The 16,499-nt window shown below is 39.5% G+C and overlaps 2 long non-coding RNA genes across 2 annotated transcripts; both read right to left on the reverse strand.

The window, feature by feature from the left end:
• Nucleotides 1–488: 488 nt before the first annotated feature.
• LOC112487332 (uncharacterized) lies at nucleotides 489–4,252 on the reverse strand. Its single transcript, XR_003050346.1, has 2 exons — nucleotides 3,139–4,252; nucleotides 489–831 (listed from the first exon to the last, which is right to left on the reverse strand). It is a non-coding gene; the product is annotated as an uncharacterized LOC112487332 (long non-coding RNA).
• Nucleotides 4,253–7,304: 3,052 nt separating this feature from the next.
• Nucleotides 7,305–10,441, reverse strand: LOC112487333 (uncharacterized). The gene is made up of 2 exons (XR_003050347.1): nucleotides 9,976–10,441; nucleotides 7,305–7,668 (listed from the first exon to the last, which is right to left on the reverse strand). It is a non-coding gene; the product is annotated as an uncharacterized LOC112487333 (long non-coding RNA).
• Between the last annotated feature and the right edge of the window lie 6,058 nt (nucleotides 10,442–16,499).

A 16,499-nucleotide genomic window follows, 5' to 3' on the forward strand; every position in this document is an offset into this window, starting at 1 on the left:
AGAATTATTTTATATTTTTATTTTTTTCATTTTACCAAGTTCGCCTCAGTTTTATTCTGTTTTATAGTATTTTTATTTAAAATTTATTTGATTGTATGGGAAGGGGACTGTTCGAGCTTAAATCACATAGACGAACACAGTGAAAAGACGAACAGTGAAAAGACGGTTGACCTACTTACGGAGGGTGTTGCGCAACACCCTCTTATATAAGGCAGACCGTTGAGCAGCGTCTTTTTTCAGTTGGGATCTCGCCGTCGAAGAGGAAACATGCCTCCGGCAGAAGCGGATTGACATACGCCGAATTTGAGTTTCTAAGTGCCACAGCCTGAGGAAGACGAAAAATAACGTCGAAACGTCGCGATTGGCACACATTTTTTGAAATAATCTTAAAAAAGAAAAAATACAAAAAAACAGTTTTTGAAATAGCAATTTTTTATTTTTTGATTTTAGTTTTACTTTACATTTTGGTTTTTTTTGATTGCTTTTTTTCTTTGATTTGCTTGGGGACAAGCTAAGAAGAACATTTGGAATGGAGCCCCGTACGGAGGACTGGACAGCGGTCCATTACGGGAGAAGAGGTCGCTCCCGCAACCAAAAACAAGCTAGATTTGGAATTAAACCCCAAACAGAGGGATGGACAACGGTCCATTGCGGGAAAAGAGGTCGCTCCCGCAACCAAAGGTGTTGTAACCCAGAAGCTAAGGCCCACGGTAAGAACAATAAGGAGAGATCTAAGGACCGGGGCACCAGGGATGACCCTAGGGTGGAGCGTGCTTTTCCGATTCCTCCCACTAGGGGAGGACGGTATTTTTACCCCACCCCTTTTCCTAACTCGCCTGGGCCTCCTAGGGTTTATTCATCCCGTCCTCGGCCCCGTCCCAGTATCTCATACTTACCTGAAAGAACCTTTCAACAACAGAAAACAAGAAAGAAACCTAAACAAAACCAACAACAACCACAAGATTATGGATTTGGCCAAACAACACGCAAATTATACGCCTTAATCAGAACACTACATCATCTACAAAAGGCCAACACAAAACTGGATGATCCCGAGAGTCCTTTAACAATCTCAAAGATGGTGGAACATTTAGCCACAATGATAAAACCTGCATTACCTAATCCAACCACATTACAAAGGATCGTAGACAATGCCAAGAACTGGGGACAAAATACTTTGACAATCCTGGAAGACCATTACAAGACGGAACTTCAAAAACAGAGGACAATGTGGACCCAGGAATTACCCAAAAACTGGAAGGAATCATTTGAAGTGGCAACCAATTGGGCACATAAAAACTTACCTAAAATCAAGCAGAATGTGATTAATCAGGCCGAAAATACCATTATTAACTGCAAACAAACACAGGAAAACACCAAAAGACAACAACAAAAACAACAAACCAATAGGGGTAATCAACAAAACCGGCCACCATCACAATCCTCACAAACCGAAAAAGGAAACACACAACAACCAACACAATCCATGCCTACATTACAAGAGGAAATAGAAACTGTTATTCAAACTAACCTTAAACACAGGACAGAAGAAAAAAACACCAAGAGCCAGATGAAAGAACAGAGGAAGACACCAGAAACCCAAAGGCCACAACTAAGACCAAGACAAATAGAAAGTAAAACAATTGGAACCCAACCCAAAATGCCTACACTTATGCCAAGACAAATAAGAAAAATATACTCACCTCCAGAAGACAACTCACTCTCAAATTCAGAAACAGAAGGGGAATTTTTGAGAGAAAAAGGAAGGGAAGACAAAGATAAGACACAAGGAGAAAACTCATTGGAAAGGACAGGAAAACAAAACCATCCAATGGGCACAAACCCTAAATCAAAAGAATTGGAATCAAAACAAAAGATTATTCGCTTTCCAAATTCAGAGTCAGAGGAGGAAAATGATCCACTGGAGAAGACAAGAGAACAAAGGGATTCAACAAAAACAAATCAATCCTCAGAGTCTACTCCAGTATCGGATTCAGGGACTGATGAGGAAGACTCACTAAAAGAAACGGAAGATGAAGACTCACCGGAAAAAACAAAAGAACAAAGTTATCCAACAGGAACAGTGGAAGAAGACCCATTGGAAGAGTCAAGAGAAGAGAGTACATCAGAGAAGCCAAATCACATTACTCACCCACATCCGGAAAATTACCCACGACTAAATTCAGAGAGAAAGGAAGACAATTTGCTGGAAAAGAGGAAGAAATGGTATTACTCGGCAGGGACACAGACTACAACACCAACACCTAAATCAGAACTAAACAAGAATACTTACCCGAATCCAGGAAGGGATCCATCTCCAGATTTAGAGGAAAAGAAGTTAAATTCACTGGAAAAAGAAAAAGAACAAAATTATCCATCAGGGACTCGACCTAAAAGACCAAGCTTTAAACCAAAAAGGAAATCAAGGAGAGACACTCACACACTTCCAAAATACAACAAGAAAGAGACTTACCATAATATGAAGCCACAACAACATCATTCACAATTTGAGGCTCATTGGCAAGAGTTGGAAGATCAAGGATATTATGTCAATTATGACCAGAGTCAACAATATGACCATTTTGACCAGGATGGCCATTATTCGGATCGAGATTACTATTTTGATCAGTTTGATCGTTATGGCCGACGTGATCATTATGACCATGATGACCGTTATGACCACGATGACAACTATGAAGTCTCTGACCATTATGAAGAGTATGACTACAACAGACAGGAGTACTATGATGATCTTCATTATTATAAATATTAAGGAGGATGAGGACGAAGCCAATGTCACTCCTAACCTTTAAATGTAAAAATTTAACAAAACTTAATTTGAAAAAGATAAAAATCTTGAGGTCATCATTAAGAACACAGTCGTTCACATTATACCCTTCATTTTTCATTTTTTAGTTTTTATTCCCAACCCCGGCCCTAACCCTAATTTTGACCCCTGGCCCTAACCCTAACCATGTGTGTGGTTGTGTGTGTGTGTATGTTACCCCTAACCCTAACCCTTGTGTGTGTTTGTATGTTACCCCTGGCCCTAACCCTAACCATGTGTGTGTGTGTGTGTTACCCCTGACCCTAACCCTAACCCTAACCCTAACCCTTATATGTGTGTTTGTATGTTACCCCTAACCCTAACCCTCTAACCCTGACCCCTGACCCTAACCCTAACCCTAACCATAGGTGTGTGTGTGTGTGTGTTACCCCAGACCCTAACCCTAACCCTAACCCTTATAGGTGTATTTGTATGTTACCCCTGGCCCTAACCCTAACCCTAACCCTATCCCCACCCCAATTTTTGTTTTGTAATTAGCTTTATTTAGTGGTATTATTATTTTTTATTTTTTAAGAATTATTTTATATTTTTATTTTTTTTATTTTACCAAGCTCGCCTCAGTTTTATTCTATTTTATAGTATTTTTATTTAAAATTTATTTGATTGTATAGGAAGGGGACTGTTCGAGCTTAATTCACATAGACGAACACAGTGAAAAGACGAACAGTGAAAAGACGGTTGACCTACTTACGGAGGGTGTTGCGCAACACCCTCTTATATAAGGCAGACCGTTGAGCAGCGTCTTTTTTAGTTGGGATCTCGCCGTCGAAGAGGAAACATGCCTCCGGCAGAAGCGGATTGACATACGCCGAATTTGAGTTTATAAGTGCCACAGCCTGAGGAAGACGAAAAACAACGTCGAAACGTCGCGATTGGCACACATTTTTTGAAATAATCTTAAAAAAGAAAAAATACAAAAAAACAGTTTTTGAACTAGCAATTTTTTATTTTTTGATTTTAGTTTAACTTTACATTTTTGGTTTTTTTGATTGCTTTTTTTCTTTTTTTCTCTTTGATTTGCTTGGGGACAAGCTAAGAAGAACATTTGGAATGGAGCCCCGTACGGAGGACTGGACAGCGGTCCATTACGGGAGAAGAGGTCGCTCCCGCAACCAAAAACAAGCCAGATTTGGAATTAAACCCCGAACAGAGGGATGGACAACGGTCCATTGCGGGAAAAGAGGTCGCTCCCGCAACCAAAGGTGTTGTAACCCAGAAGCTAAGGCCCACGGTAAAAACAATAAGGAGAGATCAAAGGACCGGGGCACCAGGGATGACCCTAGGGTGGAGCGTGCTTTTCCGATTCCTCCCACTAGGGGAGGACGGTATTTTTACCCCACCCCTTTTCCTAACTCGCCTGGGCCTCCTAGGGTTTATTCATCCCGTCCTCGGCCCCGTCCCAGTATCTCATAGCCCCCCCGGGGTTTTTTTTTCCCCCCCCCTTTTCCTAACTCGCCTAGGCCTCCTAGGGTTTATTCATCCCGTCCTCGGCCCCGTCCCAGTATCTCATACTTACCTGAAAGAACCTTTCAACAACAGAAAACCAGAAAGAAACCTAAACAAAACCAACAACAACCACAAGATTATGGATTTGGCCAAACAACACGCAAATTATACGCCTTAATCAGAACACTACATCATCTACAAAAGGCCAACACAAAACTGGATGATCCCGAGAGTCCTTTAACAATCTCAAAGATGGTGGAACATTTAGCCACAATGATAAAACCTGCATTACCTAATCCAACCACATTACAAAGGATCGTAGACAATGCCAAGAACTGGGGACAAAATACTTTGACAATCCTGGAAGACCATTACAAGACGGAACTTCAAAAACAGAGGACAATGTGGACCCAGGAATTACCCAAAAACTGGAAGGAATCATTTGAAGTGGCAACCAATTGGGCACATAAAAACTTACCTAAAATCAAGCAGAATGTGATTAATCAGGCCGAAAATACCATTATTAACTGCAAACAAACACAGGAAAACACCAAAAGACAACAAAAAAAACAACAAACCAATAGGGGTAATCAACAAAACCGGCCACCATCACAATCCTCACAAACCGAAAAAGGAAACACACAACAACCAACACAATCCATGCCTACATTACAAGAGGAAATAGAAACTGTTATTCAAACTAACCTTAAACACAGGACAGAAGAAAAAAACACCAAGAGCCAGATGAAAGAACAGAGGAAGACACCAGAAACCCAAAGGCCACAACTAAGACCAAGACAAATAGAAAGTAAAACAATTGGAACCCAACCCAAAATGCCTACACTTATGCCAAGACAAATAAGAAAAATATACTCACCTCCAGAAGACAACTCACTCTCAAATTCAGAAACAGAAGGGGAATTTTTGAGAGAAAAAGGAAGGGAAGACAAAGATAAGACACAAGGAGAAAACTCATTGGAAAGGACAGGAAAACAAAACCATCCAATGGGCACAAACCCTAAATCAAAAGAATTGGAATCAAAACAAAAGATTATTCGCTTTCCAAATTCAGAGTCAGAGGAGGAAAATGATCCACTGGAGAAGACAAGAGAACAAAGGGATTCAACAAAAACAAATCAATCCTCAGAGTCTACTCCAGTATCGGATTCAGGGACTGATGAGGAAGACTCACTAAAAGAAACGGAAGATGAAGACTCACCGGAAAAAACAAAAGAACAAAGTTATCCAACAGGAACAGTGGAAGAAGACCCATTGGAAGAGTCAAGAGAAGAGAGTACATCAGAGAAGCCAAATCACATTACTCACCCACATCCGGAAAATTACCCACGACTAAATTCAGAGAGAAAGGAAGACAATTTGCTGGAAAAGAGGAAGAAATGGTATTACTCGGCAGGGACACAGACTACAACACCAACACCTAAATCAGAACTAAACAAGAATACTTACCCGAATCCAGGAAGGGATCCATCTCCAGATTTAGAGGAAAAGAAGTTAAATTCACTGGAAAAAGAAAAAGAACAAAATTATCCATCAGGGACTCGACCTAAAAGACCAAGCTTTAAACCAAAAAGGAAATCAAGGAGAGACACTCACACACTTCCAAAATACAACAAGAAAGAGACTTACCATAATATGAAGCCACAACAACATCATTCACAATTTGAGGCTCATTGGCAAGAGTTGGAAGATCAAGGATATTATGTCAATTATGACCAGAGTCAACAATATGACCATTTTGACCAGGATGGCCATTATTCGGATCGAGATTACTATTTTGATCAGTTTGATCGTTATGGCCGACGTGATCATTATGACCATGATGACCGTTATGACCACGATGACAACTATGAAGTCTCTGACCATTATGAAGAGTATGACTACAACAGACAGGAGTACTATGATGATCTTCATTATTATAAATATTAAGGAGGATGAGGACGAAGCCAATGTCACTCCTAACCTTTAAATGTAAAAATTTAACAAAACTTAATTTGAAAAAGATAAAAATCTTGAGGTCATCATTAAGAACACAGTCGTTCACATTATACCCTTCATTTTTCATTTTTTAGTTTTTATTCCCAACCCCGGCCCTAACCCTAATTTTGACCCCTGGCCCTAACCCTAACCATGTGTGTGGTTGTGTGTGTGTGTATGTTACCCCTAACCCTAACCCTTGTGTGTGTTTGTATGTTACCCCTGGCCCTAACCCTAACCATGTGTGTGTGTGTGTGTTACCCCTGACCCTAACCCTAACCCTAACCCTAACCCTTATATGTGTGTTTGTATGTTACCCCTAACCCTAACCCTCTAACCCTGACCCCTGACCCTAACCCTAACCCTAACCATAGGTGTGTGTGTGTGTGTGTTACCCCAGACCCTAACCCTAACCCTAACCCTTATAGGTGTATTTGTATGTTACCCCTGGCCCTAACCCTAACCCTAACCCTATCCCCACCCCAATTTTTGTTTTGTAATTAGCTTTATTTAGTGGTATTATTATTTTTTATTTTTTAAGAATTATTTTATATTTTTATTTTTTTTATTTTACCAAGCTCGCCTCAGTTTTATTCTATTTTATAGTATTTTTATTTAAAATTTATTTGATTGTATAGGAAGGGGACTGTTCGAGCTTAATTCACATAGACGAACACAGTGAAAAGACGAACAGTGAAAAGACGGTTGACCTACTTACGGAGGGTGTTGCGCAACACCCTCTTATATAAGGCAGACCGTTGAGCAGCGTCTTTTTTAGTTGGGATCTCGCCGTCGAAGAGGAAACATGCCTCCGGCAGAAGCGGATTGACATACGCCGAATTTGAGTTTATAAGTGCCACAGCCTGAGGAAGACGAAAAACAACGTCGAAACGTCGCGATTGGCACACATTTTTTGAAATAATCTTAAAAAAGAAAAAATACAAAAAAACAGTTTTTGAACTAGCAATTTTTTATTTTTTGATTTTAGTTTAACTTTACATTTTTGGTTTTTTTGATTGCTTTTTTTCTTTTTTTCTCTTTGATTTGCTTGGGGACAAGCTAAGAAGAACATTTGGAATGGAGCCCCGTACGGAGGACTGGACAGCGGTCCATTACGGGAGAAGAGGTCGCTCCCGCAACCAAAAACAAGCCAGATTTGGAATTAAACCCCGAACAGAGGGATGGACAACGGTCCATTGCGGGAAAAGAGGTCGCTCCCGCAACCAAAGGTGTTGTAACCCAGAAGCTAAGGCCCACGGTAAAAACAATAAGGAGAGATCAAAGGACCGGGGCACCAGGGATGACCCTAGGGTGGAGCGTGCTTTTCCGATTCCTCCCACTAGGGGAGGACGGTATTTTTACCCCACCCCTTTTCCTAACTCGCCTGGGCCTCCTAGGGTTTATTCATCCCGTCCTCGGCCCCGTCCCAGTATCTCATACTTACCTGAAAGAACCTTTCAACAACAGAAAACAAGAAAGAAACCTAAACAAAACCAACAACAACCACAAGATTATGGATTTGGCCAAACAACACGCAAATTATACGCCTTAATCAGAACACTACATCATCTACAAAAGGCCAACACAAAACTGGATGATCCCGAGAGTCCTTTAACAATCTCAAAGATGGTGGAACATTTAGCCACAATGATAAAACCTGCATTACCTAATCCAACCACATTACAAAGGATCGTAGACAATGCCAAGAACTGGGGACAAAATACTTTGACAATCCTGGAAGACCATTACAAGACGGAACTTCAAAAACAGAGGACAATGTGGACCCAGGAATTACCCAAAAACTGGAAGGAATCATTTGAAGTGGCAACCAATTGGGCACATAAAAACTTACCTAAAATCAAGCAGAATGTGATTAATCAGGCCGAAAATACCATTATTAACTGCAAACAAACACAGGAAAACACCAAAAGACAACAACAAAAACAACAAACCAATAGGGGTAATCAACAAAACCGGCCACCATCACAATCCTCACAAACCGAAAAAGGAAACACACAACAACCAACACAATCCATGCCTACATTACAAGAGGAAATAGAAACTGTTATTCAAACTAACCTTAAACACAGGACAGAAGAAAAAAACACCAAGAGCCAGATGAAAGAACAGAGGAAGACACCAGAAACCCAAAGGCCACAACTAAGACCAAGACAAATAGAAAGTAAAACAATTGGAACCCAACCCAAAATGCCTACACTTATGCCAAGACAAATAAGAAAAATATACTCACCTCCAGAAGACAACTCACTCTCAAATTCAGAAACAGAAGGGGAATTTTTGAGAGAAAAAGGAAGGGAAGACAAAGATAAGACACAAGGAGAAAACTCATTGGAAAGGACAGGAAAACAAAACCATCCAATGGGCACAAACCCTAAATCAAAAGAATTGGAATCAAAACAAAAGATTATTCGCTTTCCAAATTCAGAGTCAGAGGAGGAAAATGATCCACTGGAGAAGACAAGAGAACAAAGGGATTCAACAAAAACAAATCAATCCTCAGAGTCTACTCCAGTATCGGATTCAGGGACTGATGAGGAAGACTCACTAAAAGAAACGGAAGATGAAGACTCACCGGAAAAAACAAAAGAACAAAGTTATCCAACAGGAACAGTGGAAGAAGACCCATTGGAAGAGTCAAGAGAAGAGAGTACATCAGAGAAGCCAAATCACATTACTCACCCACATCCGGAAAATTACCCACGACTAAATTCAGAGAGAAAGGAAGACAATTTGCTGGAAAAGAGGAAGAAATGGTATTACTCGGCAGGGACACAGACTACAACACCAACACCTAAATCAGAACTAAACAAGAATACTTACCCGAATCCAGGAAGGGATCCATCTCCAGATTTAGAGGAAAAGAAGTTAAATTCACTGGAAAAAGAAAAAGAACAAAATTATCCATCAGGGACTCGACCTAAAAGACCAAGCTTTAAACCAAAAAGGAAATCAAGGAGAGACACTCACACACTTCCAAAATACAACAAGAAAGAGACTTACCATAATATGAAGCCACAACAACATCATTCACAATTTGAGGCTCATTGGCAAGAGTTGGAAGATCAAGGATATTATGTCAATTATGACCAGAGTCAACAATATGACCATTTTGACCAGGATGGCCATTATTCGGATCGAGATTACTATTTTGATCAGTTTGATCGTTATGGCCGACGTGATCATTATGACCATGATGACCGTTATGACCACGATGACAACTATGAAGTCTCTGACCATTATGAAGAGTATGACTACAACAGACAGGAGTACTATGATGATCTTCATTATTATAAATATTAAGGAGGATGAGGACGAAGCCAATGTCACTCCTAACCTTTAAATGTAAAAATTTAACAAAACTTAATTTGAAAAAGATAAAAATCTTGAGGTCATCATTAAGAACACAGTCGTTCACATTATACCCTTCATTTTTCATTTTTTAGTTTTTATTCCCAACCCCGGCCCTAACCCTAATTTTGACCCCTGGCCCTAACCCTAACCATGTGTGTGGTTGTGTGTGTGTGTATGTTACCCCTAACCCTAACCCTTGTGTGTGTTTGTATGTTACCCCTGGCCCTAACCCTAACCATGTGTGTGTGTGTGTGTTACCCCTGACCCTAACCCTAACCCTAACCCTAACCCTTATATGTGTGTTTGTATGTTACCCCTAACCCTAACCCTCTAACCCTGACCCCTGACCCTAACCCTAACCCTAACCATAGGTGTGTGTGTGTGTGTGTTACCCCAGACCCTAACCCTAACCCTAACCCTTATAGGTGTATTTGTATGTTACCCCTGGCCCTAACCCTAACCCTAACCCTATCCCCACCCCAATTTTTGTTTTGTAATTAGCTTTATTTAGTGGTATTATTATTTTTTATTTTTTAAGAATTATTTTATATTTTTATTTTTTTTATTTTACCAAGCTCGCCTCAGTTTTATTCTATTTTATAGTATTTTTATTTAAAATTTATTTGATTGTATAGGAAGGGGACTGTTCGAGCTTAATTCACATAGACGAACACAGTGAAAAGACGAACAGTGAAAAGACGGTTGACCTACTTACGGAGGGTGTTGCGCAACACCCTCTTATATAAGGCAGACCGTTGAGCAGCGTCTTTTTTAGTTGGGATCTCGCCGTCGAAGAGGAAACATGCCTCCGGCAGAAGCGGATTGACATACGCCGAATTTGAGTTTATAAGTGCCACAGCCTGAGGAAGACGAAAAACAACGTCGAAACGTCGCGATTGGCACACATTTTTTGAAATAATCTTAAAAAAGAAAAAATACAAAAAAACAGTTTTTGAACTAGCAATTTTTTATTTTTTGATTTTAGTTTAACTTTACATTTTTGGTTTTTTTGATTGCTTTTTTTCTTTTTTTCTCTTTGATTTGCTTGGGGACAAGCTAAGAAGAACATTTGGAATGGAGCCCCGTACGGAGGACTGGACAGCGGTCCATTACGGGAGAAGAGGTCGCTCCCGCAACCAAAAACAAGCCAGATTTGGAATTAAACCCCGAACAGAGGGATGGACAACGGTCCATTGCGGGAAAAGAGGTCGCTCCCGCAACCAAAGGTGTTGTAACCCAGAAGCTAAGGCCCACGGTAATTTGAATGCATCCACTACAGAGAAAATAATGGGCAATGCAAAGAACTGGGGTTATACAACTCTAGTTATTTTGAGGGACCACTTTGCTGAAGAACTGGAGAAGCATCGAATGACTCTTGCAAGAGATTTTCCGAGGAACTGGCGGGAGCCATTCCATATCGCAGTGAAATGGACAAGGAAAAACTTACCACGGATGAAACAGGAAATCATTGAGCGGGCTGAAACCATACTCACTGAACTCCAAGAAACACAAAGTAACACGGATACACGTCCACAAAACCAACAAATCCAAACGGAAATGGAAAACCAAATTACATTCCAACGTAAGACTGTAGCCATACAGACAGATTCTGAAGAATTGATGGAGAGGGAGAGAAAGAGGGCAGAACGGGACCGTAGCAGGTCACCAATGTCAATCCTGGATTTGTTAATACAGGAAGAAGAGGGGAACATACTATTCAGTTGAAGAAAGAGGACAGAACGGGACCGTAGCAGGTCACCAATGTCAATCCTGGGTTCGTTAATACAGGAAGAAGAGGGGAACATACTAAGCAGTTCAACAGAACTAACCCCAAGAACACAAAGGACTAGTGAGAAACAAAGAAAGAGGACAAGACCACCCTCAGAGAATGAGGAACTCCAAGTTCAACCTCAAGTCTATCCTCCAACAATACAGGAGATAAGAGAAAGTCAAAGAGAGAGGACAACATCACTCTCGGAGGATGACGAACCCCAGGTTCCACCTCAAGTCCATCCTCCAACAACAAGCGAGATAAGAGAAGGTCAAAGAGAGAGAACAACATCAATCTCAGAGGATGACGAACCCCAAATCCTGACTAAGACATGTTCTCCACCATCACAAAACAAGCACAAAACAAGGAGTCTAACATGGAAGATTTGGAAAATCTATCCTTGGGGGACACCACCACTCAGACAGAAAGACCCCAAACCTTTGAAGTTAAGATACACATTAACACGACACGTAAAAGACAAAAATGGGACTTGAATGTCCAGGAGAAATGGCTCATTGTGGGAGACTCCAATGTGGGTAAATTTCCAAATTACCCAATAAAAGGATTACAAATAGAAAGCTACCCCGAAGCAACATTCCTAAACGTGGCGGATTTGATGAAGCAAGCAAACGCTCATACCAAAGTAGAGAAGAACCTCTTAGGATTTGGAATGGCCAACAGGAAACAGAAAGGTAAAGTAACAGCAATAAAACAACTACGAGCAGCAGTTAGGAACACAAAACAAACAAACAAAAAAAATAAAAAGTCCCCGAAATGCCTTAAAATGCAAGATTAGGTCCTAAAATGTCCAGGAGAAATGGCTTATTGTGGGAGACTCCAATGTGGGAAAATTTCCAAATTACCCACTAAAAGGATTACAAATAGAAAGCTTCCCCGAAGCAACATTCCTAAATGTGGCGGATTTGGTGGAGAAAGCAAAGGCTCATACGCTCATACCAAAGTAGAGAAGATCCTCTTAGGATTTGGAATGGACAACAGGAAACAGAAAGGTAAAGAAACAGCAATAAAACAACTACAAGCAGCAGTTAGGAACACAAAACAAACATTTCCAGAGGCAACCATTCACATCCCATTAATAAATTTCTCACCAAACTTACCACAGGAAGAACAAGAGGCTCTTCAGATAATAAATGACTATGTGGAAAACAACTTACCTTTCATACCCAAATTGGATGACAATAGATTTGAGACTGAAGAGGACTACGTCCAATGGACGGAGGAAACAGTGAAATCAATACAGGAACATTGGATGATTTGTTTAAATGGAGAGACCCCTCAAACTCAGTAGAGAGGGGCCCTAAGAAGACATTGGACAAATCACCACGGAATGTAGTGGTTTTAGCTAAAAATTTCAGACCAACAACAATTCAATTACAACTGTTAGAAAAAGGACTCACATTCATACCCACACTAGACCTTCATAAAAACTCAAGTGAACAATTACAATTGGATATACAAAATTATCACAGAAAATTAAAATTAGCTGCATATTTTAAAGAAAACAAAAACAGGACAAAAGTGCCATTTATGCCAACATCACAATGGCTTCCACCGTCGGAGAAAATACCTTTACAGGTTCACAAATTAATAGAAAAGGACATTCAGGCCTTCTTTAGAAATACACAATTTAAAAAGATAAAAACAAACATGTCGAAACAGGAGATAATAGGAATGAAAGATTTAATAAGCAATAATAACATTGTTATAAAAGAAGCAGACAAAGGGAGTACAACTGTTATTTTAGATAGAGAACAATACATTAGGGAAGCCCAAAGACAATTAAACAATGAGGAATATTATAAAAAGATTGATAATCCCATTTATCCAGAAACCATTAAAAAAGTCCAACAGATTTTACAAATATTATACATTAAGAAGTACATAAACAAGGAACAAAAAGAATACTTACAGGGTGATACAAACCCAAGGGAGAGAAGATTTTACATCCTACCAAAGATTCACAAGGAACCGGAAAAATGGATCCCTCCATTTGAAGTACCGCCTGGCCGACCTATCGTATCAGACTGTAACAGTGAGACATACAGGACAGCTGAATACATAGATTACTATCTTAATCCACTATCAAACAAACATAAATCATATGTAAAAGATACTTACCATTTTATAGACTTAATAAAGCAGATAAAACTCCCTCAGACTTTCTTCTTCTTCACAATGGACATAGACAACTTATACACAAACATTGATACAACAGCAGGGTTATTAGCTATTAAAAATATATTCATTAAATACCCAGACTTAAAAAGACCAGATGAGGAATTGTTAAAACTATTGGAAATTAATTTAAAGAGAAATGATTTCATATTTGATTCAAAATACTACCTACAGATAAAAGGGACAGCAATGGGAAAGAAGTTTTCACCAGCATACGCAAATATATTCATGGCCAAGTGGGAAGAGGAGGCATTGGACAAATGCTCAAAGAAACCTTTACAATATCTTAGATATTTGGACGACATTTGGGGAATTTGGCAACACTCTAAAAAAGATTTCATAGAATTTGTGGACATTTTAAACAAACATGATGTCTCAATCAAAGTAAAACACACATTAAATGAGAACAAAATAGATTTTTTGGACATGACAATCTTCAAAGGATCAAACAATTCAAAATTGGATATCAAGGTACACTTTAAAGAAACAGACACACATGCACTATTACATAAAACAAGTTTTCACCCACAACATACTTTCAGGGGACTGCTCAAATCACAATTACTACGTTTTCACAGAATTTGCACAAGGGAACAAGATTTTTTTGAGGCAGTCAAGATTCTCTTCAAAGTGTTGAAACAAAGAGGATACTCAAGAACAATTTTGAGACAAAGCTTGAGAACTTTCACAAAACAAAAAGAAAAAGACACAAAAGAAATCGTTCCTCTTATAACAACATTTTCACCCGGGGTGTCAAAGATTCATAATGCAATCAAAAACAACTTCACAGAATTAATGGGGAACTGTTCTATTTTTCAAAATTTTAAAATAATTTCAGCATACAGAAGAAACAAAAACTTAAGAGACTTACTTGTTAGGGCGGAATTAAAACCAATACAGGGACAAAAAAAGCACAAGAAACCACAATTTTTCCACAACCTTAAATACATCCGCAATAGATTTGATGGTTCAATCATTTACATTCCTAACAAATTCACACCAGAAACAACAAATTGTATTTATTTAATTTTCTGTTCCAAATGTGGAAAACAATATATAGGACAAACTAAACATGCAATTTCCACAAAAATGGAACAACACAAAGATAACATAATTAATAAAAAGAAAGTAGACTTACTTTTAGAATTTCTATAGAATAATTTTTTCTAAAAAGAATTTTCAATTTTTTAGTTTTCAGACCAAATAAGTGAAAATAGATCATTTTCCATTGTACACTAATGTGCCGCCGCACAGTAGTTGGGAATCGTTGCCTTAAACTGTCGGATTGAGCTCGTAGGGGATGTAGCTTTATGAGAGCATCGTGAGCATGAATTCTTAAATTTGATAGAGAAAACATTTGTCATTTCTTTATTGCCTGCAAATAAGGCTTTAAATGGACCGACAGAATAAAGATGCATTTGAAAGTATGTGTAAGTGACTGACTTCTCTGGAAATTAGGTTATTTGTTGTCTTGTTTGTCTGTTTGTACAAGTGTATACATCCAGGTATGCCCATGCAGCAGAGGCAGAGACTTAAGACCTTCCTTAAACTGCTGGTGCAGCAGGTCTCCCAGCGTCAACGCTGATGTGACTCATCTTATTTTAATATGCTACTTTGATGAGCTGCTGGTGATGGGGAGGGGAAAAGGTATCTCTGGAGAAAACACTCTCAGACACACACACAAATACACACTCACACACATAGGCTGTGTATATAGAGGTACTACTTCCACCAAGGCCTTTTTAATACTGCAGTTCTGTCCATTACCACCATCATTCACTGGCTCATTTTGCTGCAGTGAGCTGTTCCTTCTCCTCTGCACACACCTCATCTCTTACATAAAAAAAATTATATTTTCTTCTCTTCTTCTTCGTGGTGCACGAATTAACAAATTGCTCTGACAGATGCACGTGTCCTTCGACGCCTCTTTGACTCACACATGTGACCTGCTGCCACCAGCCAACATGGGAGATTCAGCCTGCGGCCTGTGTACTGTATGTGTGACCACGCGTATTGCCATGTGTGTGTGTGTGTGTTGCAGCATTAACACTGTAGGTGGGATGGTTGCATGTGCTGGTTAGCACACTTGTGTCCTTCAGGGCGAGATGTACTGAGAAAAGCCCAAGTGTCAGGGGGAAGGGAAGTCACGCAAGTGTTTTTCTCAATAGCCCTAACTCTCCTGAGTATTTCCTTCCCATCTGCTTCTCGGCGCTGACAGATGACCGAGATGGAATGCAAAGAAAGATGCATTCGGGGCCGCCATGTTACCAGAATGCAATATGGTATTTGCGGAAAAAATCAAAGCGGTTCTGCCTCAGGGCTTCAAAGGAAAACCTGCGTAGACGTAGATATAAACACGTCTGTTTATTTTCTCTGTTTTCATCCACACTCTGTGAGGAAATAAGGATGGTACAGTTGAGGTAATTTCCCATTTCCTTTCTCATCTACTCCCCAGCCCTTGTGTCCTCCACTTCACAGGACAGGAACATTAACTGTGCTCGGCTTCATTTGTCAGAGCTTTTTTTTTAACTTCTGGTAATAATCTTCCTGTTTAAATAAGAGCAGATCTCGCTGCTAACTCCATGTCTCACTGTGGAATCACCTTTCCTTGCATCTACAGGCTCAACTCAACTGTACAGTTTTTATTAACAGGGAAATGTCATGCTTTTATTGGTGCTTTTATATCAAGGTGAGCTATATCTACTTTTGTCAACCTTTATTATTTTAAAATATTATACAAAACTAAAACAGGTCAAAATGACTGCCCCCCTCAGTCTGTTTAGGTTGGATTATAAAGTTAGTGCGGCCATGTTAATCTTCTAATTTGGCTAATGTTTGTTTAATTGACAGGAACTAACTACAAAGTTTGGA

Source organism: Cynoglossus semilaevis, chromosome 8 (assembly GCF_000523025.1).
Source record: "Cynoglossus semilaevis isolate Cse_v1.0 chromosome 8, Cse_v1.0, whole genome shotgun sequence".
In the NCBI taxonomy this organism is placed as follows: domain Eukaryota; kingdom Metazoa; phylum Chordata; class Actinopteri; order Pleuronectiformes; family Cynoglossidae; genus Cynoglossus; species Cynoglossus semilaevis.